The sequence below is a fragment of the Apis mellifera genome, linkage group LG11 (genome assembly GCF_003254395.2).
Source record: "Apis mellifera strain DH4 linkage group LG11, Amel_HAv3.1, whole genome shotgun sequence".
Taxonomy (NCBI): domain Eukaryota; kingdom Metazoa; phylum Arthropoda; class Insecta; order Hymenoptera; family Apidae; genus Apis; species Apis mellifera.
Genome location: NC_037648.1, coordinates 11749269 through 11774316, shown reverse-complemented (window position 1 = coordinate 11774316; position 25048 = coordinate 11749269). Strand labels below are relative to the sequence as shown.

At 44.3% G+C, this 25048-nt stretch overlaps 1 pseudogene; it reads right to left on the bottom strand.

The window, feature by feature from the left end:
* Window positions 1-19288: 19288 nt before the first annotated feature.
* LOC113219084 lies at window positions 19289-19826 on the bottom strand (annotated as a pseudogene).
* Window positions 19827-25048: the final 5222 nt, after the last annotated feature.

The window sequence follows — 25048 nt, the reverse complement described above, 5'->3', positions numbered from 1 at the left end:
GTTGAAGAGGAAGAGGCAGAGCTCCGATTTTATCCCCGGGCACCAGTCGTCGTCGTCGTCGTTGTTCCACCCCAATTAGGGTGGAACTTCGCCGACGTTCCCCTCCCCCACTCTCTCTCTTTCTCTCTCTCTTTTTCACCCTCTTTCCTCTTCCTCTCTCTCTCTCTTCGCCACCCACGCGACCCTCGTCGTACGATCCTCGTCCCTTCGAGAAGGGGAGGGGATTTCCTCTCTTTCCTCCTCGTTTTCTGCGGCGACCGTGACGTCGACGACGCTCTCGATTTCACCCAAAGCCGACGCTAACGAGCACATGGAAGTCACGTGGAAATACGACGTGGACGTAGCCAGGAGGGAAAATGGGAAGGGGGGATGAAATGGCCTCGTGAAAAAAGCCGTGACGGTCACGTGGATCTGACAGGTGAGCGCGAGAAAATGCTACGCTTGTGTGTACACGTTTCCGGGATAATAATAGGGCTGCTTCCTGATCGATTGGAAGACATTTCTTTCTTTCTTCCCATTTTACATCCTGTAAATGTAAATTTACATTTGTTTCGAATCGTAATTCGTTAGAAAGAGAAAGAAAGAGAGAGAGAGAATTATAGATGAAAGAAAGAAAAGTAACCGTTTAAATATAAAACGCTCCACCGCAGGAAAAAAGAGGAAATCCTTTCACACCGATTAACCGTGAAACCGGATTACACAATGGACGATAATTGACGAAGGATCAAGGATCACGAGGCGCGACATACGGCGTGGTAAAATCGCGCGGAGGAAAGAAAGAAAAAAAAAGAAAGAAAGAAAGAAAGAAAAAACACGGGGGGCGACAATTGATTGCGGTGCGCATAAATTCCCTTGATGTCTTCATATGGTGACGATCGGGGAAGGGTTGGGGTGCGATAAATTGCCAGGGGTTAAATTCGAGATTCTACGAGTCGATACGGAAAAATAAACAAACCCCTTTGTGCTCCTCCCCGATTTACCTCTTTCCAAGTGTTTGCCGATGGCTTTTCCAACGATCCGACGATATATATATATATCTGGATGTTCGTTAACGAGGCGTCGATTTTATGGAAAAATTTTACGGAAAGTGTTATGTATAGGAGAGGGATAATTGCGCGAGAAAAGATGAGATGCAGATAGACTTGTTGGCAACAACTGTCACGGGGAGGGGGAGCGCGGTTAACGAAGATGAATGATTTCCGAAAGTCCAGCTTTCTGCGCTTCTGGGCAGAGTGAGAGATTTCTCTGATTGAAGGATCGGTAATCGGCTCGTTAAGATATTAAAGAGATGGAGATCTGTATCGAGGTGAATGGATATTGCGCGAATCTTTGCGAAATTCAGATACACGACTATCACCTCTTCATTAACCTCGTGACGTTTCATCATTTCATTTCGTTAATTCTTCATCAATGTTCTTTTCCATATTATTATTATTATTTTCATACACAATTGCACGGTTCAAAAATTTTTCGAAAGAAACGTATCTTTGTTGCTCGATAACGCGCGATCGTTGAAAAATCAGCGCGGAATTTCAACGAATCTATCTCGGAAACCCTGCTGAAAAAACCCACTAGAAATCTCGAAAACCCTTGACACCATTCGCTGCTCACTTCGTCTCCCCACTCGACGCGAAACAGATTTCGGCCGTTCGCTCGCTCCAAGCCTTTATTTATCTATTACACACACACACACACAGGGTTTGAACGGGATTGAGAGATCAGGACGAAGGATTAAGACCAAGCGCCGCAACGTGGGCCGTGCACGGAACGACGAGGGGATAGGTTGTGATCGAGGGTAGCATATGTTAGGGGTTTCTGGTTCCCCCGTGGGGGTTGCGGGTTGCAGTAGTGGGCTACCCCCCCAATTACCGGCTCTGGCCTCTTTCTCCCGGACTGTTAGGCGGGATCGACCCCTCCAGAAAGTACTTCATTACGCAGGCAGCCGTGTTGACTTGTATTGTTCCGGTGCTTCGAGACGAGGAGGAGAAGGAGGAGGGAAGAAAGAGACATCCCCTTCAAATAATATCTGTGACGAATCGCTCGCGCTTCTGCAACCCTAACCGTGCAAAACCCTAAACTCCCCTCCCCTCTTCTAGTTTGTTTCTGCGAAACAACTATCACCGCCGAGACGTTGATTTTTCCTCCAAGGATAAATGTTCCTTTTACATTTGTTCTCTTCTCGGGGCGGCACAACCCGTTTTCGCTCTTCCTTCACCTCCTCGCTGTTTTTCCACCGGGATGAGAGCGAGAACGAGATTTCGAATACGCACGAGAGATCAGAACACCTGCTGCGAAAACGTTTGGAGCGGCGTCGCCTTTAACGCCAAGTGTTGATTCGAAGAATAATCAGTTTTTTTCCAACTGGCTCTTCTGGTCCAGGCTATTTTCCAAGATTGCTTCTCCGTATTCCTGTGTTCTTCTTTCGTTCTACCGATTATGGTAATGTTGCACATATATGTAGAATTTTTATACAAACTTCCACTTCAATAATATAATAAAAGGAAATACAGAATACCGTGTTTAATTTAAGAATTCTCTTCCTCTCTTCCTTCTTTCTTTCCACGTGCCTTACGATTATAAATTCGAAATCGAAATTTAATCTGTACAATAAAATAAAAATGCAACACTTTGATTTCTATGAATCATAATCACAATATGAAAATATATATATATATATATATATGTATATTCCTCTCCTCCCCCCCTCAAATCGAACGCGATCTCGAAAAGCCAACAACGAGCCGCGTAGTCGACGATTCCTCATTGATAAATCGGGCCACGGTTGAACGAGATCGACGAGCGATATACGCGTGGCTTACAAGCATGGCAAACAAGTCTACGACTGCTCGGCCGCGACTAAGTATTTGGCCAAACACACGTTTTAATCCGGCTTGCAAACAGGCCTAAGGGGTTGCTTGTTTAAGGAGCGGACGCCGTGGTAATCGAGATAATCGTCCGCACCTCCGACCGAACGGTTGGAGCAAGGTGTCGGCCACGCCGAGTTATAACACTCGCGATACTTAACGCGCAGGTTGCGATCAGGTGTGGCCGATAGCCCGCGCGCTGCGTGCACGATATAATACCGTGTGCCGTGTGCCGTGTTAATTGTCGATCACGTATTGCACTCCGTGCAACGGCCGTTTTGCTCGTGCACGGCGAATTTTGCGCTCGTTGCCGCAAACTTTACATTTTAATTAAACGGATTTTTCATTTTTCGTGCGCGGATTGAGCGATCAAGGAGGTCGCGCCACTGGTTTCGTCGTTGTTTTTTTTTTTTTTGCCTTAATTCAATAATATCAAATTTGACGATAATTGCGATGTTGTTCTTCCTTTTTTTTCCTTTTCTTTTTTTAATTTATGTTATATAGTTGATTTATATATTGGTCGTTGATAAGAATTGATTGCGCTGGAATGAGAAATAATAGCGGTATAATCTCGATCAATTAACACGCGTGTATTTTTAAACGTATTAATGTAACAATTGTAATAAGAAGAGTTGAACAACAACTCGCGCGCATTAAATTTTAATCACGTTACGCGCAATTCTAAACGCAACGAGTGCACTCCATTTAGGCCTATTACGTTGATAATGATTGTATTTAACGTAATAACAGTATATTACAATTAATTGAGAAATAAGCGCGATTGAAATACGATATCTGTATGAAACACATTCTCTATATATACGCCACAAGCCCAGACAAATTGCAGAATCATGATTTCACGAAGGAAAGAATCTTCGAATAAATCTTCTCGTATATATATATATGAGAATCTACTAACGCAATCTTCATCGATTTCTATGCAAAATCTATGGTATATGCCAATCTGGACAAGTGGCGCAACTGGATCGAGCTGGAACGATTTCGGGGAGGAGGAGGGGAGGGTGAGGAAAGCAGGTGAGGAAGCGAGACGCGACCCAGCTGATTAATGATGCGCAATCAAAAGTCAGCGTGAGAGGATCAGGAGCGGGTCATAAAGGCAGCGTTTAACATCACGCAATGCCTCATCATTCCTTTGCTATAAATCAGTCTAAGCGGATCCCCCCTAGAGCTGGAAAGAGAGAGAGAGGGCATAACGATTTCTTCCCTCTCCCCTCGTTCCATCTCCATTTCCATCACCAACACCTTTCATCCACGGATCTTACGTCACTCCTTTCATTTCGAATAATAATATTGTTGCTCGAAACGAATGGCTCATGAACGGCTAATTAACGATCTCGTCTCCAGGCGATCGCTCGTTACTTCGAATCGCCAATCGCCCAATTTCGTTTCCACGTTTTCACATCAATCCTATGAAACACTTCTCTCGTAATTTATTATTACAGTGACAATCGTGTTAACGATTGTTAGAAAAAGGGAAGAGAACGAGGAAGCGATAATAAATCATAGAGAGGGTTATCATAGAGATGGAGGATAGATTCGTTTGGATCGTTTTGATGTATTATTGGTAACGAGCTTTACGAATTTTATCAATTTTATCGTCAGATGGTAGATTGAAATCGAAATACAGACCGTGGAGAGGATAGATCGTAGGGTGTTGGACAGGTGGGCGAAATGATCGATAGAAGGATGTAGATGGAGATGGATAAATAGATTGGGGGGAGGGATGCAACACGGAGGATGGAGGATATACGTTAATCGGTCAGGGGAGAGAGAGAACTTTCTTATTTCTTACTATGAAACATTCAAAGATTCCTACGGAATAACGTCCGGCTCACAAAGGGACAAAAGTTACAGGAAGAATACTGAATTTCTATGAGTTTCAAAGAAATCCTGTTTCCCTTCCTTTTCTTCCCATCGTGTTCCCTTCTACTCTCCGTTAATCCTTTGATACCCCAAAGAGCAAACCTTCCTTTTTTTTTTTTTAGAATATTCCCTCTCCGAGATTTCTTCTTCGTTCTTTTCAAGAAAAACTTATAATAATTCCACGTTGTCTATCTATTTGCGTAATCATTCCGATTATATCGAAGAATCTTCTATTTTTTCCCTTCTTATGAAAAACAAATCATTCCAAATCAACGAGGATACGCCGCGAAATTGATCCTCGTCCGCGGATTAGTCTCGATTTTGCTCGCCCTTTTGTACACCCTTTCGAATCGATATCGATCGAACACGATTCTTGGTTACGCATCTGCTCCATTGCGTGGTTGCGCAATCGAGCGAACCTCCGAACCGACCGATATTTCGCCTTCGATAATAACATTCACCAACGTGGCGTGTGTTCAGCTCCTCCTCGCGGCGGGTAATCACACACCATTGAGGTTGTACGAGATCGCACAATGGCGGATGCCACGAAGAGAATCCTCGAAATGATTAATGTTCGGGGCGGTGGATCCGCGCTCACGTCTTAATTCCGCGACATAATGGCCTTAACGATTCGACGGGAGCGCGGCTCGACGCGGCTCGACGCGCTTCTCTTCGTCGCCACGACGAAGAAAGCGGAGGCGTGTCGTTCGTTAGACACCTTTTGTCCAACCGAGATGGAGTTGGAGTTTTCGACGCTTTTGCTCCTCACCGACTACCGGCCGCCGTTCCCTCTTTTTAATTTTGCCCTCTCTTCGCGCTCTTGCTTCTTTTTCTCTCTCTCCCTTTCTTTCTTTTTCTCTTCGATGAAGTTTCGGTTCCTTCGGATCGGGATGACTCGTACCAGTCTTTTTCAATTATTCGAGCGTACGGGCTTAAGATTACGATCTCTAATTTTCTTTCTTTATCACACAGATAAATTCCAAATAGAAAGATAATAAAATTTTGAACTATAAATTCTTCCAATTTAAAATTAACCAACTCGAAATCGAATACTTCTTTTTCCAACTATACACAACGATTTAAAAAAGATTATTTTTGCATTCAAGAACATCCAATTTAAAATTCTCGAATTCGCGTAATTATGGAACGATCGATTAAGAAATTTAAAAAAAATATACATATACTCGGAATAACCAGATTAATTGGTACTCGAATCCAATAATAAATCCACTCGGGCAATCAGGAATCGAGAAAACCGGCCGTTTTCTCTTCAACAAACCGTTCCACTCGTCAGCCGTGTTCTCGCGCGTGACAGCGTCGCTTACACGCTTCTATAAGCGTCCAGTACTAACCGCTCTAAATACCAGGACAATTTCGCGAGCGAGAAAGAAGGGAGACGAGAAGAAAGAGAGGAGGAGGAAAGAGAAAAGGAAAAAGAGGACGAGCGATCCCTTGGCGCGCGCGATTTCGAATGAATCAGCGCGACTCTAAGGAAACTGGATCGAGAGGAGAAGCGAACGCGCGCTGCATCCGTGATCGATCGAGCAGGGGCCCAATATCCGACGTCGCGACAACCGCGATCGAATCCCTCGTGGGGAGGAGGAGAAGTAGCTCGGATGAAAGGTAGCCAACATTGTTGGACGGTGAGAGGAGCGCGCGACCCGATTCGCTTTAACGAGGATTGTGTCGCCCGCGATGTCACTTTCGTTCCCTGTGCACGGATTATTATTGCGCCGAATATGGACCATCCAGTCTATGGCGACAGGGCTTGATCGCCAGGAGCTGTGTCGGTCGAGGGACAAAATGGAGAAGGAATGGAGTAGCTCGACGCTCGCTAGGTGAAGGGAGATCTCTGAATTGAAACCGTTCGAGCACCGTTCTTGGAGATGAAAATGGAAGCTTGGCCTATAATAATTATTGACGATTTTTCTTCAAGATTAAATTTTTATGAACTTATGAAAGTGTCTTTTTCGTAGGCTTCCATATAATATTATCGTGTATGAAATTGTTTTTGAAGGACTAGTTCGAAGTTAAATTTCATTAATCGTAAAATTTGCTTAGTTCACGTACGATGATAATTTTATTGATCGTTCCAATTTCGACCAATCCCCTGAAAAAAAATAATAAATTAACGCGAATTAAAACAGGATCTCTAATATCCAATAATCTCGTATCGAATACCGCAATAAGATCTGCGTCCACGCGTCTGCATCAACCACGATCGCAACGAACAAAAAGAAAGAGAGAGAGAGAAAGAAAAGAAAAGAAAAGGAAAAGGCAATCCTAGGCATAGATCGTTGAAGATCGCCGATCACCGTTCGTCTCATCGATATTCGAAGAAGGATCTGGTCACGGTGGTCGCAACAAAGAACAATGGCGCACGGTGGCCAGCGCGGATAGTCCGTCATTGTTCCGTGGCAGGGGGTTCGTTCGAGATCCACCCAGGACGTTTTGACCCCGCAGCGAGATAAGAAACGGTCGGCTCCCTTTGATTCGAGCGGCGGAGAGGAAAGGGGTGCCGCGATGTGGATCATCGGGCAGAAGAGAGGCCGAGGCCTCGATCGGGCCCCGAGTTACAAATGGACCTTTCGATTCGGTCATTTACCGCAGCATGGACACTTACTCGCGGCCACTGATACCACTGATTCGAGCCGGCGATAGCCCCCATCTTCGACCGAATCTCCCTTGTCGGATTCTCTTGTCGGAGATGGAGAGTATTCGCTTCGTTTCTATCGTTCCAACCGAATTGTGAATTAATTCCAAGAGGAGCAGATTTTCTTCTTTCGACGTCTCGCGGGGGAGGGAAAGATTATAATTTATCGTAATCATCGGTCGATCATCGAAGTATATACTTCTCTCTCTGAATTAATAACGTCTGCCGATTTTCAACGGTTCGAAGTTAATTTCTTCGCTTCTTCAAGTTGGAGTGGTTACGTAGAAATAATTCAATAATGCAACTTCATCCAAAGACGCGACAGTCACGAGGACGGCGCATTCGTTCGAATAGAAGGGAGATTGGAGGAGGGAAGCATTTATCCCATCGTCGGGCAAACATAAATTATTACCTTCCTCTTCGAGGAGGAAAAAAGGCTCGACCTTCGATAACAACCTTCCCCTAAGCGGCCAAAAATCGGCGACGATCGAGCTTCCGTGCGCAGGATTCCTCTCTCACGAAGCCATTCTCCCTCGCTCGAATCGTCGTAGTCATCGTCCAGATCCCGGCTGCGACCGAGAGTGACTGGCAAATCCTTCGAGGATGTCAACGAGTCCCGTACAGATCCTCCTCCTTCTTCTCCTCCTTCTTCTTCTCTTTCTCCTCCTCCTCTTTGTTCCTTCCGTTGTATTCTCCCCTCTCTGTCTCTCTCTCTCTCGAAAAGATCCACGTCTATGGCACAAGTGTCATGAGTCATCGTCCAGTCATTCTTAAACTGCCTTTTAATATCTCCACTCGAATCCGTGGTGACACGAAAGAAGGTGAGAGGGCACACACGGTCGATTGTGGCCACGACTACCTGCTCTTCGTGGCGCTTCGTGGCAACGACAATCCTAGCATGGGTTGCCCGTGTGAAAGGAGAGGAGCAGGGAGGAGGGGCGAGGGAGGGAAGTCGACGGTAAACGGGCGGTTTAATAGTCGGAGGCTCGAAGCTATTACTCGGCAAATTCCATCCTCTGGCCCGGGTTCCCGGCCGCGGACCTCGACAATCGGTCAACAGTCATCGGTATGTCCTACCGTCCTGCCACTGTCAGAATGTATCCATTCTGTGACGATATCTCTTCTCTCGACGGATCGAAAATTCGATGACGTTCGATAATTTGTTTTCAATGTTGGAATGACGATACGTGGAAGATCGATTGTTACTTAGTAGATTCTTGATATTATTAAAATGGATAATCGTTCTATTTCTTTTTTTTTTTTTTTTTGGAAATATCGATTATTTGTTGATTCTTCAAGACATTTTGCATCGCAGAAACCGAATCGTATATATTAAAATATTCAAACTCCATCCATCTGTGAAATAAGCTCAATAAGTTTGCTTCTTTAATCGCGTTAATAAAGAAATTTCAAAATCCACGTATACTCGAAAATTTAAAATTTTAAAAGTCGTAGCAGACTATTTGTCTAAATCACGCGGTTTACTCTAACCAGAATCGTGTACCTACACCAAAGCGACACATTAGACGTGCACACGCGATGCACCGCACTGTAATTGAACGTATCGGCGTGTATCATTATCGAACGACTGTTTCTTCCCCACCTAGGCGGCGGTCAATTATCAATCGCGTATTCCGGGAAACTGCACGGCAGAGCTGCTGGAATGGACCTACAGCCGGCAAAAGGTTTTCGGGAAACCGGGCGCCATTTTGTTCGAGAAGCACGCAACGACGATTTCGAGCCCCATTCGCTTCGGGCGGCCCCTGCATCGGCTGCTGGATGGCTAAACAAAAATACGAATACAAGGAACGGGCTGGTCGCTCGCCTTCGTGCGGCGAAACGTATCGCGTAGAAGAGCGAAAGATTGCAACAATGTCGGCGGGATAAGAACAGGTTAGGGCTGTGAAATTGACGAGACCGAATTACCATCACCGTGCGGATCTCCACGCTGCCATCTAGCGGCGGTTATCCGTAATATGGGTCACGGTTTCTTTCTTTTGTCGTTCGAAATTCTGCCTTCGGGATACATATATGTATATTTTTTGATCGTGCGTTTCCCTTATTCGTTATTTCGATAATAGAACTCGCGTTAACATGATTAAGGAAAAAATTTGGAAGATAAATGATAAAAAATATCGTCGAGAATCGCTCTCGAGATTCATTTCTCGTTAATAGCCACTCTCGAAAATCTTACAATCCTAATTGTTTCTCTTTTCTTGGATTTACAACAAGCACCATATACATATATAAATATCTTCTCTGTAACTTTTGTGCACAAAATCACTTGTTCGAGGCCGCTAACCCCGCTACTCTGGTAGCCACGTTGACGAGATCCAACATTGAAGTTCGCCGCACGAAAAGCCGATCGGAATTACCACCGCTGCGGACATAAATAATCGCCTACGAGGCCGAACAGGTTATTTACCATGCCGATTCTTCTCCGGATCGTTTAACAGCGCCCGCGTCCCGCCATCAATATTACCCGTCGAACACTAGAGCCTTGGTATATACGCGTCCTTACCGTTTCCAACACACGAAAGGTGGTACACACGCGTGCGCAGGGTACACATTCGAATCGTATACCGTGTACGCTATTTACGCAAGGTATAGATGGGGAACGCGTATACGCGTTTCCCAACCCCCTTTTGTCAGCATCTTCGCGAGCCAGGGGATATTTAGCGATGGTCGCCCGGAGCAACGGACGGTTAACTAATACACGAGGGCCGGGTGTGATGGGACACGGTGACGTATGGGCGCCGGTAAATAAACTATTAATATTATAGTAACACATTCCTATCCATATTGGCTGGCTCGGCGCCTCGAAAGCCCCGGCCGAGTATCGGGAGGACGGAAGGATCGAGTCGAGAGGAAGATTTACAAGCCGAAGAACAAATACGTAAATTACGGGACGGGCTAATGGCCACGGAGTACCATGGCCACGTTGAACCGCCCGATCCAGTTAAACGCGCCGCGGCACGGAGGGGGGAGGGCACGAGGAATCGAGAAAAGGGGGAGAGTCTGTTGACGAGCGAAGCCCCGATCGCGGTTACAGGTGTCCACCGAGAGATCGCCTGTTAGTTCGTTGTTGTTGGTGCTTTTAATCCTTGTGGCTCGTGCAACGAGTGGGTTCGTTGGTTGGCTTTCGCTTCTGTAAATCCGTAATTCGCTACGGTTATTCTAGTTTCATTCTCTGGTTACTGGATATATTTGCCGCTTAATGCGGATCTCTTGCTTGTGTTTTCCAACTGTATTATAAAAAAACAAATTGTGTATTGTTTAAATAGATGCGACAAGAAGAAACAAAGGTGGGCCGAGTCTAAATTCATCCAGCCAGCGTTAATCTCGAAAGGCCCTCCTTCTCGAGATCTTAGTGGGCAAGTCGCGGGCAGGAGCTTGTCGTAAAAGTAGCGCGGGGACGGTTAAATAGGAATCGTCGGGGCAACGTGGAAACGTTTTCGAGCGTGATGAGATGCGAGGCAATCAATGCGCCATCAACTCGCCTCGATTTACGGCTACATCGTCACGAGGCCTATTCGAGGCGAGCCACGGGATCGTTTTCCTCCTCGGATGCCCCTGCACGACGGCTTCTAGCCCGGCACCGATTCCACCTCGCCTGGCCAAAGGCTATTCTCTTTTGGCCGAGAATTATTTCAATTTACTATCCCGCGTGTCCCCCCTTTTCTTTTTTCTCCATCCTTTTCACCATCCTTCGAACCCTTTTCTTCTTCTTCTTCTTCTTTTCCTTCTTCTTCTTCTTCTTCTTCTTCTTCTTCTCGAACCCGTCGAAAAGAGAGAGATTTATGAAGACGCGTCTATTACCATGGCTCCACGCGATACGTCGTGGCCAATGCTTTATCGTTCGTGGTCGATATCGCGATTGCAATGAGTCTGTTTAGTCAACGAGATCGTTTCTCGAATCGATATGGAACGATGGGTGAACCTTCTCGACTCGTTTATTTTTGAACGCGCTAAAGGAAAGAGTGATTAGATTTACGACGATGAATGTGAAAAATACAATTGGCTAATGGACGAATGTTATCGTGTGAGAAAAAGTTTTTGATCGTGCGAATTCGTGTGAGAAACGTGGAACTGTTATCTGTTGTAGACTGGTATTTAATTTGTAGATAATAATTCAATTCGTCACGATAACTCTCGATACTTTTTGCACAATGTAAATTGTAATTGTGGAATTTCAAGGATTTCCACGATGCTTAATGCTTTCAGATTATATATATTTCTTCGGATTGTATAATTTTACGAATCGACGATGGTATTAGCTTTGAATTAATTTGAATTGATTAAGTTATTTGTTATTACGTTACATATCCTTTCATCATTTCCATCCATATATTATATTGTATTCTTAATAATTTATAGAGTTATTAAATTCGTATTTTTTAACGAAACGATATGCAAATCAAATTCTATTCGCAATTCGACAATTCTCTACGTGTTCTCTGATTCTCAACTTTCCACGCTTTGAATCATCGTCGCACGTTTTCAAACGATCCAGAAAATCCGATTAAAAGAATAAAAAAGAAAGAAAAATCCAAAGGAGAGAAGAGGAAAAGGAAGAAAAGTACGGAACTCGGCAAAAAGTCGCTCGAAACCAAGAAATCGCAACCCCAACAAAAGATCAGTAAAGTTATCGGTGTTATTTCTCGTTCAAGTGGAGATAGGGTCGAAAGGAGGGTGAGGAGTCAGGAATAAAAAGAGAAAGAGCAGGACAGCTTAGAATTTCGTGGCCGCGCGTTAGAGACGCACGGTCTGGTTCGAATAACTCGTGGCGGTGGCGCCTTGACGCATGAATAACTAACCTCTGGCCCCTCCTCGACTCGCGGTGTGGGTGGCGTTGGGGATTTTTTCTCCTTTTTCTTTTTTTCCTTTCTCTCTCTCTCTCTCTTTCTTTCTCTCTCTCTCTTTTTTTTACACGACTGCTCGCCGGCATCGGGCCTGGAAACTGTGAGCCCAGTAGTAATTATTGCTCTGCCCCTCCTCTTCCTTCTACTCTTTTTTTCCTTCCGCTCCTTTTCCTTCCTCGCGCCTCGCCACCCCCCTCGCCACCTTCTCCCCGTCTTCCCGCTTCTTCTTCTTTCTTTCTTTCTTTCCTTCCTTCCTTCTCTTTTTCCTTCCTTTCCTCTTTTTTTCCCTTTCTTTTCTTTTCTTTTTTTTTTTATCTCCTTTCTTTCTTTTCTTCCTTTTATCCACCTTTCTAGCGCCCTCTTTCTCCTCATCGCGCTCTCGGGTCGTTTAATTAAAGGGCGAGAACTTGGTACGGAAACGCATCTGTAGCTTGGATGCTGATTTCTCCTTTTTTTTCTCTTTTCTTTTTTTTTTTATTGATTCTTCTTCTTCTTTCGTTTTTTTGGGAGAGAGAAAGGAAGACGGAGAATCGATCTCTCGACGACATCGACGAGTGGATACTATTCGCGATGGATGGAGAGGAGTACTCGGTGGAGGGGGGAGGAGTGCGTGATTTGTCGTCCACGTTTTCCACGATACAGTTTTTACAGGCAGAAGCGTGTTTTTGCCTCGGGAAGAAAGTTTAGAATTCGCCTCGGGACGAGGCAAGAAATTTCAGGTTAGTGAATTAGAAGCTGGACTGATTTCTCCATTTTTACGAAATTTCTTAACTTCTATGATAAAAAGTATCCTACTATTAGCGTTATAATAAACTTTTCAGAGATTGAATCATGATTCATTTCCTTTTCACCCATACCTCTACTTCAAAAAAATATCAGTCACGCCTTATCGATCGAATTATAAACGCGACTCCCATAAAAGAGCGCGAGGATAATATTTTTCCATGTACACGCTTCGTTGCAGCGTCAGATAAAACGAAAAAGACACGAGCTAGGAATCGAACGAGGAAGCGCCAATTCTCACGAAATTTCCACGCTAGGAAAAAGCTCTTCCCACGCAATCTCTCTCCCACTCCTCCTCCCGTGGACAGCTTTTTAATAACTCGTCGTTTCTATCGGGGACAACACCCGACAACCTCTTCTCCTAGGGCGGATACCGATTCCGATACTTAATTCGCCGTGCACGTAGCCTTTGGAAAGTCCACGGCGCATGGCTGCCGCTGTCAAATAAAAATGCGGCGAGAGCGTCGTCTCGAGAAACAAGATGATTTATATCGTATCTGTGAAGAGAGAGAAAAAGAGAGAGCATCTAAGAAATCGGCGAGGGGAAGGGGGAAAAAAGACGACTCGCCGAACGAGATTATCGACCATCGTTCGCTTCTCCGCGTTATTGGAAATCTGTCCTCGCTAGAAGGCCAAGAATTTCGCTAAACTTTTATCTCTACGCGGAACGAATTATCCCCCGTCGTTTAACTAGAAATCGCGAGCGGAGAGGGAGAGAGAGAGAAGGGGAGACGATCCGCCTCGTCGAGGAATTTCAAATATTCCCGCGCAAACGCGCGTCACCATTGGCCGCCCATTCTTTTTGCCCAGAGAATCGTAATCGCATTTTGCAAAGGGGGATATTTTGTATGGAAAAGAAAAGGGGAGAGGAAGGAGACTATAAGGGGGAAGATAAGCATTGTTGCGCCACGTAAACTCTTTCCTTTCTTCCTCTTCTTTTCTTTCCTTTTCTTTTTTCTCTTTGTCTCGTTTTCCATTTAAAGTAAGGAAACACGAGATTCTTATGTTATGTGGTTTATCCGGTTTCGTGAAACCGCTTGGGGATTTTTCTGTTGTTGCATCGTTTTTCGTCAGAGAAGGATGTTGTTGCGAATAATTTTAAATTTTTCCACCCGTAGAAAAAAGATATCTAATTATTGTCCTCTTCTTCGATTTACTCTTTATTCTTTTCTTTTCCATTTAACCGTTTCTCGCGATGTACGAAGAACTGTACAATCTCTCGTTTCTTATCTCGTTTCTTCAAACGCTGTAACGCATTCCAAATCAAAAGTTGCAAATCGAATTTTCACATCGAATGAAATGATAAATCCTTTTTTGCCCATCTTCGTTCAAACACCACCCGTCAGAATCGACCTCCATCCTCCATCGTTTCCCCATCCGGCGGAAGGTCTTAAATCGACGTAGCGTAAAATTAAATAAGCAGTAAATCGCGAAGGCCGGAGGGGACAGGTGGCAAAAAATTATTCGCTCACGCACATCGTTAAAGAGCGTTTTGCAACTCGGATGGATGGATTTTAATTACTAGACCTCGACGAGGCGCGCGTAGAAGCCCGTAAAATTCGAAACGTTCGATCGTTCCCCTATTTTTCTTTCCCCTTTTCGTAATATATTTTCCATCCGACTTTTTCTTCTTTTCGCGATGTCCACGACGAGGGGAGTCGAGGCTCGAGAAAGGAGAAGAAGGAAAATAAAAAAAAACGCGAGACGACACGACATTTCGGACCCGCGTTTCAATTTGGCGGATGAAAACGAGGCGGAAAAGGAAAGGCGGTGGTTTTCCTCTTTCTTCGCCCTCTTTGTCCGCCACACTGAATCGTATGAATTTTTCAGCCCCGTTTCAACTTTTCACCCGCCTTTTCCCGTGCCGCTTTTCAAACCCTCTCCGCTTCCGCACGCATCAAACGCTCGCGCGGCGGCTTTCAACGCGGACACACGCGGCAAACGCACTATTTCTGTACCCCGCGTTTTGTTTTCTGATACCACGGACGGGGATGAGTGGTGGTTGCGAGGAAACGAGAACCGAGATACGTTTTTTTCCCGCTCGCTTTTTCTGCTCGTTTTCTCTCTCTCTCTTTTTTCTTTTTTTCTTTTTCTTTTTTTGAGATCGGTGAAAATTAACGTTTCGAAGAAGAGCTTGGTGTTGCAATTCCGTTACGGGAGAAAATTTTTCAGTTCGACATGCGAATCTTGGTAATAGTTTAAAACTGAAAAATTAAGTTAATTGTTAGACCGATCGTTGCTGCTTAATTTTCAATTAAAACGATTTTTGATATTTAATTTCTCATATTTCGCGAGAGAAAAAACGTTTTAATTTCTTCATATTTCCTTTCCAAGTACACAACAAAAACTTTCTTCCTTCTGAATCTAACCAATCGGTTTTAGATTTTTGCTTTCTTTCTGGAAAATTAACATTCATAACATAATTACATATTCCGTATATTAATTAAATTATACATTTAATAATACTTGTAATTAAATGCGACCTCTATTAAAAGATCCAGAAAAAAAAAAAAGAAGATTGAAAATAATCGACGCGACGATTCAAAGAGAATAACGATTTAATTTTACATTACGAGTGGCTTGCGAAGAAGGAGAAGAGGGAGAGGGAAGGAGGGAGGGAGGGAAGATACGACGAAACAAAAATAGGAATTTAACTCCGATCCGGAGGAGAGTATCCGGCGGGAATGTAAATTCTGCAGAACAGACTCCTGCGGGTCTGGAATCCCGTGTAAGTGTAACGTGGCGAGGACAACGCCACATATGGTTTCGTATGCGGCATGAATGGGGTCGTGGCGCTAGCTAGCTTTTTGCCAACACGAAAGAAGCGGAGCTATTTATCAGTGGCCCTGCCTCGGGCATACTAAGCGGCCTTTTAATCAGCCCTGCGATTTTTCCCTTACAAAGGAAAGAAAAGGAAAAGCAGTCCGGGGAGGATGAAGGGAGGGAGGGAGGAGGAGGAGGAGGAGGAGCGGGGTTAAGAAGCAAGAAATTGCTGCGGGATTATCGTTTAAACGTCTTCATTGAAAATCGACTGGCTCGAGATACTTTTGTGGATCGCGCGTACGTACGAAATTTCTTTTAGAAATGTTCGAGGGATAAATTGAAAAGGGATGTGATTTCGTGGATGGAAGATCGAAGAACGAAACACAAGAATTACAGAATTATTGGAGATTCGAAAGGAATGAATGGAGTTGTTTGAAAGACGAACGTTCTGGTTTCCTAACTAACAAAGTGTAGCAAGGAATGTAATTTGAGGATGAAAATACAGAAGGATAATATTTTTCCAAGAAATATTAAGAAACTTAATAAGAATATACAAAGGAAGATATCTTCTGGCATTCGAGGGAGATACGCGCGACGCGTGTAATCTCTTATTCAAATTCCATCTAGAATTTAGAGACGTTCCTTTCAACCTTCCACTCGTCATAAGTGAAATTAAAAGCTTACAGCCGGTGATCCATTATCCGTGATTTCAGAGATACGTACGTTTCAAAACGGAAAGAATTCCAGGGTAAAATTAAAAATAATAAATTATCCGCATACTCCTGCATATTCCGCATCCTGTATATCATTAAAATATATATACTTAATCCTTTGAATAACGATACAATCACGATAGAAAAAAAAAAAAAAATAGAAAAATACCAATAGAAAATCCTTCTCCTTATTATATCCAACAAATTTACTTACTTACTAGAAAAAGAAACTAGACCAACTTCATCGTTAATCTCCACGAAACAACTTGATCCAACGAATTTGCGACACTTCAACTCTGTTCAATCGCCTCCAATTAAAACGAATGCGAATGGAAACGCTAAAAAAACAGATTCCCTCGATCCTTCCTTCTTCCTTTCCCGAGGAAAGTGGAAACGCCATCTCTACAAAGGCAACAGTGGCGGTCTTTAATCTTGGCGCGCGCTTATCTGTTCCTAGTCTCTCTCTCCCAGGTTGAGGTTAGAAACCCGAAAGGGTCGACATCCCGCGGCGACGCCATAACAAAGATGATAAAGATGAAGTTGATACTCCGCGGTTAGAAAGGAGGAGGGGAAGGGAGGAGGGGAGGGGAGAGAGGATCAAGGAGGCTAGGAACGCGGACTTTCCAGTGTTACGTGTAACCCTGGCGAGATCTTATCTGTTACGGCCCCGGCCACAGCCGGGACCTTGTGAGAAATTCGGTAAATCGGTGTGCGCAGCGCCGTGTGAAAAACGTTGCCGAGAGTTTTACATTGGTGAAGTTGTTAGCGAAACGTCTGAATGCTACTTGATGGAATCCAGGCTTTTTTTTCCCCCCTTCCTTTTTCGTTCTTTTCTTTTCCTTCGTCGATCGATGATACGAGCGAAGTTGTCGTTTCGTTCTTGCGAATTGGAGAGGAGAGAAGAAACCATGGTAATCTTTTAATTTTGATACACGGTAATTGTAATTGTAGTATTCATTCATTATATCACGCAAATTGGATTTTCTTCGAGAACGAAGACAGTTTAAAAAATTATCACGATTCATACAGTTGTACGTATCAATTGTTCAAGATTGGAAGAGGCATTTTTTTCATTATACTATCGTAGCATAATCAATTGAAACAATTTTTCGTAACGAAACAAAATTTCGTTAGGCGATAAAAAATTGAAGAAGCTACGAGGCAGGGAGAGGAGGTTGAAATCTCAATGTTGGCCGATTCGATGAAACGATCGGAGGTGGTTGGCAAGGTGGTGGGCATTATCGTGGAGCGATGAGAATGGGGCCGGCGGCAGCCGGGCCGATCGTGATAAGAAAAAAATCATCGAGCCGGTCCGGCGGGAGAAAATTCGAAGCTGACGGGGCCTGCCACGGGGATACGGTGGACATTACCATAAAGCCGGGAATTTTACGAGAATTATGCCCGACGTCGAAATCGCGGGTAGCGCCGCGGGATACCCCGTGGCGTCCCCTGTCGTTATCAAAATTCCGTCACAATGGCCACACATCAACTCCCAGCAAGGAGTTTTTCTTCGTGGCCTACTACGCCTCTACTATACGCGTACACGGGGATCCTCCCGTTGTCTTTATACAGGGTGTTTTCGTTTTTTCACAGGGCAGGGAACGCGGATAGGGATGGCTCGAGGATCGTCCGTGCTGATCGTTTGATGCTGATTTAAGGCCCGTTTTTATGGAGATCCTTTGGTTCTTGGGTATAAAGTTAGTGAATCGTGGGATTTAAAAAAGGAGAAGAGAAAAGGATTGTAAACGATTGCGAAAGGTTAACGACGTTAAATAAACGTTGAAGAGAAATTTCTTGAAAGAGGATCATTCCTTCGATGAGATATATATATATATGAAGTTTTGAAGTTTTTCATTAAATTTTTTTCCCTTCTTTAAGATTAAGATTGGATTATATAGGTCGATTTTCTCACGCGTATTTCTCACGCGTCGGGAGAAGAGAAGTTTTTCAAGTTGAGAATAAAAGTAGTGAAAGCAGATCCCCCGTTCAAAAATCCCGCATAAGCTGAAATGGAAACGCGGTGAAAGTTGTAAACATTTTAACCGATATCGACTAAATTTAAAAAAAAAAAAAAAAAAAATTTTAAATTTACATAAATTTTTTATCTCCTCCTTGTGTATCGTTATACATCGTATGAAATTAAATTGAATGAAATGATAAAAAATACACGGAGAGAGATACCTGGATGTCAGGTTTGAGAGGGAGAGAGGAAACGATCGGATCATTGGCGAGGCGGCGAAGTTCGTTTTAGGAATGAGAAACGGCCAAGTTCCACTTGATTCATGGCTACATCTGACGGTGAAGTTCGCAGTTTATTTCTGAAATATTCCTCCGTAAAACGTTGCAGTACGTTAACAGTCAGTTTACGCAGCCTGAGAAGGATTTCACGGAAACTATCCTGCTGTAACAGATTTCTAGATCCGACTATCGCATATCTTATATTTTTAACGAATATAAAATATGTATCTTGCGTATATCTTTAAGTAATATAAAAATTGATGAAGAGAAATCTATCTATAACATAGCCAAACAAAATTTGTGATCTTATCGTATAATATCTCAATTAATTACATTCAAAATTTTATTATTTCCCTCCTTGTGTTTAACGAAATAACAATATAACTTAACAATTAACCCAATTATTATATGAAATAGCGATTAAAATTAATTGATTCCATCATTACGAAATATAAAAATGTATCTTGTCGAATTAATCTTTCAAAGAATTAAAAATTCCGAAATTAAAGAAAATATTAAACCCGGTAATAAAACACATTTATATATACGTATATATATATATACATATATAAAATAATTCAATTCACATCGCGCCACCCGTTACATGAAAGAAAGCTCGTTCAGGGAGCAAGCGTTCAGGTAGCAGCAAAACCGGCGCGGCTGCTGCGTTTTGTCGTCCTTCGTGAGTCGTCCTCGTTCTCCTCCTCGTCATCGTCTTCCACCGCTTCCTCCCTGCTCCACCGTCTCCCGTTGTCTTCCACAAAGTGAACCCGTCAGCGAATCGTACGTCGAATAACCATAAAGTCGTCGCTTTATGCCGGAATCGTATTCCCACCGTTCCCCGTGGACGGCCTCTCCCCGGCCCGGGATTAAAGCCGTCGGTCCTTTAATCGTGCCGAAGGATATGACGCTCCGGAACCATTCCACGGCTCACGATTATGTACGAGGATCCAGCCAGCTCGCACAAAGGTAAAACCTTGGATTCTGCGGCCGCGAAATGGCTACTATGCCATCGATGAACGAGCGTCTCTTGGCGAGGATGGAACGCGAAAAAAGTGGCCGTCAATTATCGACGCCGAGGGAAAAATATTTATTCAAAACGTATCATGTAAAAGCGTCTTCTAAAAAACTTTGATGATAAGAGATAGATAAGTTAGGCGTGTCTAGATAGAACTTGGAATTGGAAACTTTGCGTCGAATTTATCACACTATTAATTTAGTAGACGAAGAAAATTAATCGTGTTGAAACACGATTGAATTCAACATTCCTGCCGACACCAAACTTATAATTTATAAAATTCGTTTAGAAGAGCGGACAAAATTTCCAAAAAAAAAAAAAAAAAAAACGTCCACGGAATTGGTCAACGGAAACAAAATCGCAATAAACACGATTAACGCGCGACAACAAATTGCGTCAAACTCTTGGACCAAAGTTTAATAAAATCATTTAATACCGGTTACTTTTTAATTGCACTCACCTGGCTCCAAACCAATGGCCCCACTCCTTATAACAAACGTTGCAATTAAACCGTAATTGCAAGACAATCGGGGGAGTGGGGGAGCCGATAGAGCCAGCCGCGTCTCTCCCTTTACACCACGAAAAATAATACGAATCTCTCCCTCCCCCTCCTCCACTTATGGAACAACCAAAAATACAAACGACGATATTGTTTGGCCAGAAGACATCAGAGGGAAGCCGCCACTCGCGCTGCCTCGCATCAACTTTCCTTCGCCACGCGACATCCTCGTTTGTCCTCTTTGACAACCCGCCGAATGGGGTGCGGGTTCGACTTGTTTATCCAAGCCTTCCTTTCCTTCTCTCCGACATCGAAAGAAGACGTTCCATCCATCCACACCCGCCCTTAACGACCATCGACCCCGAGTCCTGGGGACGGCCAGGTGAACAAAACAGGGAGACGAAGGGAAGGGATGTTGCCGATATCTTTCGATACGAGGAGGGAATTGTTCGCGTTTAAGAAGGGATGCGACGAGCCTCTCCGATGGTGAAATTATTCATAAGAATTTTCGAGTCAATTTTGAAATCGAAAGATGATTTTGATAGAATTTTCTCTCTTTTCCTTTTTAAAAGGAGAGAAATTGACGATCGAATATCGAAGTATGGAGATAATATAATTTCAACGAGTGGCTGTCCTCTTCTTCCAACAACGCGTCCTCGAATCTAATCTCGAATATCCTGCTAGGTGGCGTTACTGATGAGTCCATTAACGGGTAGCCCGGTTAACGAAACTTCCTCTTTTCCATTCTTTCGCCACACACCGCGAGGAAGAAGAAATATATTTTCGCTAATTACATCTCTACAGGCACGGTATTAAAGGCATTAATGAGCGATTCAGGTTCGTAAAAAAAATAAGAAAAAAAAAAAAAAGAACCGAAGAGTTAAACCATAACCATTCGAGGCTATCGCGGGGAAGGAGGAGGTAAAACACGAGCCTCGTATAAATCACACTCGCAAAACAATTCCGTTCATACCAACTAGGACGAGTCAAAGAAACACGAATCAACTGTTATTATGCCGATAACGTACGTTATATGCGTTCCCATTTTGCCAGCCGGTTAGATTTTCGCGGGGCGAGCTTACATAAATAACGAAGGTGTGCGGGTGCAGCAAGCCAGAAACACTGTTACAATCACACTTGGCGGAATGGCGCGATTCCCCGCCAGTGCCATAACTCACTTTATCATCGAGCCTCTTAATGAGTCTTCACAGTTTATATTCCCTCTTTTCCCTCTCCCTCTCTCTCTATTTTATTCTTCCTCGCCCCCTCCCTGCCCGAACTGTGCGTTCCCTCCCCACCAACTTTTGCCAAGTCGGTTTTCGCGCACAATATAATAGGATACGGGATCCAGGCTGGTGAAGGAAGCCAGCCAACCCAGCGAAGTGGTTATGGTCTATATCCTCTTTCACCCGGTGATCCTGGCCAACGATAAAGACGGAAGCTCAAATAAATCGCGCCGCCGCCGGATGCTAGACACCCAACAGTATACAGAGAGTAACGAGGATTTCATTCCTTCGGGGCTACACCCGCTTAGAATAGCGTTAGGATCCAGCCGTTTTCACCGTCATAAATATGGCGGAAGCCCATGATCGAAAACGATTTTATTTATTTGGTTGTATTATGTACGCTCGCCACTTCTCGTCATCCTTTCCTCTTCCTCTTTCACGAAACAGGTTCTTCATTTCCCTCATCTTCGATCGGGATATTTATTTTTTGAAATTGGGAGGAAAAATTGGATCGGGTTGGATTGGGCGAGAAAGGAAAGGGTTGGTGGCACGGAGAAACGATTTTATTTATTTGGTTGTATTATATACGCTCGTCACTTCTTCTCCTCTTTCACGAACAGGTTCATCCTCTTCATTTCCCTCATCTTCGATCTATCGGGATATTTATTTTTTGAAATTAGGGGGGAAAATTGGATTGGGTTGGATTGGGCGAGAGAGGAAAGGATTGGTGGCACGGAGAAACGCGGGTGATAAATGGCGCGCCAGTTAACTGTTGTGGTCGCGCAGAAACGCGAACCGTGTACACTACTCGGTTGAGTAATGTAAAGGAAGGAGGAAAAAAGAAAAAGGAGATGCATGACGGAAATCTCTTACGGAACTTTTATAATCTCTTTTCGTAAGCTCGACAATGGTTTCTCGAAAGTGGTTACTCGATCATTTTGCGCTTCTTCTTATTCGTGGTGAATAATCAAAGGATGGAATGAGATGGAAGATTTTTTCAACGGTGAAGTCGAAAATTATTCGCCAAGGATTAGGACGATGTACAGGATATTTCTGGTTGAAACGAGATCGATTTCAAAGTGTTTGCCGAGTTTAATGGCTCGCGAAAGAGAAATATTAGACGTTCCAACGACTCGAATTTTCGCATAATTAATCGCGCACGCTCGATTTCCCGCCATGATCATTAACCTGTCGAAATTTCCCGGAATTTCTAGCGTGACTAATGAGCGGCGAGAAGAAACGGACGAGGCGGGAGTTGCCTCGATATTTTCACAAATTTTGGTAAAACAGCGAGCATCAAACGATTCTCGTAGCAAGATTTCGCGTATAATCCAGGCGAATTATTATTATCGGTTGTATAATTGCACGGCAACTATAATCGCTATTTCGAAAATTGGAGGCGCGATGGATACACTTTGAATGCGAATAACGAGAGAAGAATTTTCGTTTCGTTGCTAATGAGCGGCGTTAGTTCACTCGAATTCGAAAATTAATCGAACCTGTAGATACGTAAGATAATTCCATTTTCGTTCTCCTCTTTTTTATTTCATTGTTCTTTCCCCCTCCTCCTTTATATCCTCTTTCTTTTCTCTCTCTCTCTCTCTGGAAAGCCTGGTTCTTTCCTACTGAAACTCGACATGCTCACAGACTGTAACTCCGATATCGGCCGAGGCTAATCTATATTTATGCAATATAGGAGAACGCGGTTCATTCGAAGCACGGATTTATGCATCTAGATTCCATTTTTCTGATGTACGTGCGCGCTCCTTTTCAAACCTTCCTTAGATTCGTTGATATTTTATCGCTTATAATTTCAAATTTGCCGTGCGCACGGGAACGCGCGCTCTCGAATGTTCCTCCTTCCGAACAATACTCTACTCTTGACTATTTAACATTTCTTTCTTTTTTTTTTTTTTTTTTTCTTACAGCCACCTCTAAGATCGATCGCAGAAAGAAGAAAAAAAAAATCAAAGTTCAATTACATTAAACGTACGTAGGAAAGTTTCGCATCACGTTGGGAGAAAAATCGAGAAAAATTCGAGATCACGAGAAACGAAGTTAGAAACGGTGGATTCGAGAATAATTCGACGAGCATGGACGATACACTTTGGCCGATTGTTCGATACGATTGGGAGCAGGTGGGACGATTCCAGGGGAGATATCGCCGGCGCGAAACACGCAGCCCGCTCTCTCGCCACGGGGGGAACTATGCTTTCCTTTCCAGAGTGTGAGATGCATTTTTTTCAGCTTCCATTTGCAGACAATCGACGCGGTAATCACGGGTTGGGCGCCGGAAGCCGAGAAGATATTCGCGCGCTCGCGATCAGATAACCCTACACTGCCTTCGCCTGACCTGCCTTGCTTTCTTATTCCTCCTACCGTGTCTCCTCCGCCTCCACCCGATCGCTCCGTTGCCACAGGCGTCGGCCCCCGTTTCGCCCGACAGGACGAACTCCGTATCGGCGAGGAACAATGAGACGACGGGTTTCAATCCGGGAAGGAAAAGGAAAAGAAAAAATAGTCAGAAGGAGACGCGCGAAACTCACGATCCCCGAGATATTCGATTCGATTCGATTCGATTCGGCGCGAAATCGTCCGTTTTATGAAGCTGCACTTCGTCCTCTTTCAACGAAGGACGGGTTAATTAGATTTCGAAGCGCGCCGCCACGGTGAAAGCTTGCCGCTCGCGCCGAGTTGAATGAAACCCGAGAACCGAGAGGCTTTCTTGCTCGCGTTCGCGTTAACGGTGTGCGTTGTGGCACGCATCGAAACGCGCTTCCTCCTCGCCCTGCCTTTTAATTGCGATTTAAGCCGGTACACGCGGCGGTGCGCGTAGCGTGGGTCGGTCGAGCGGATGGCCGATGCACCGGCCGCGAGCGTTGGATAATTCGGGAAGGACGGTAATTTTTACGGTGGACGAGCATCGTGAAAAAGAGATTCGGATCTCTTCCACTGGCCTGGCTGGAGGAACCGTTCTTCTACGACGTAACACAATTACGAGGAAAGGGAGAGAGAGAGAGGAGATCAGATCCAGAATAGAATAAAATAGATTCAGATTCTAGATTTACGAATTTTTTCTAACATATAAGTTTCGAACGAGAAGAGGATCGTGGCAAGAAAGAAACAATCCCACGTCGCTTATGACGCGGCCACCTATATCGACTCGAAGCCTTCAACCTCTTCGATCTCGAGCTCTCCCACGAGCTCCCGAGACGCTATCATCGACCCATCCCCGTTATTAACAATTCAATCCGCGTTGGTACTCGCCTTCCATCCAGCCGGTACCACGGCGCGGCGTCACGGTCGTGGCGACTCGCTTCCTCCTCCTCCTCCTCCTCCTCCTCCTCCTCCTCGTGCACACACCGATCGGCCGTTGCACGAGGAGTCCAGCAAGAGGCCCGGAAGATCACCGGTTATACGTCTCCCGCGGGGAAACGCACCATTTATCCACGTCAGCCTCATTCACCAACACCGGCGTGTCCCGGCCGCACAATCTACGATCCTTCCCCCACGTGACGGTGCCGCGCATAAATATACTTGATGCA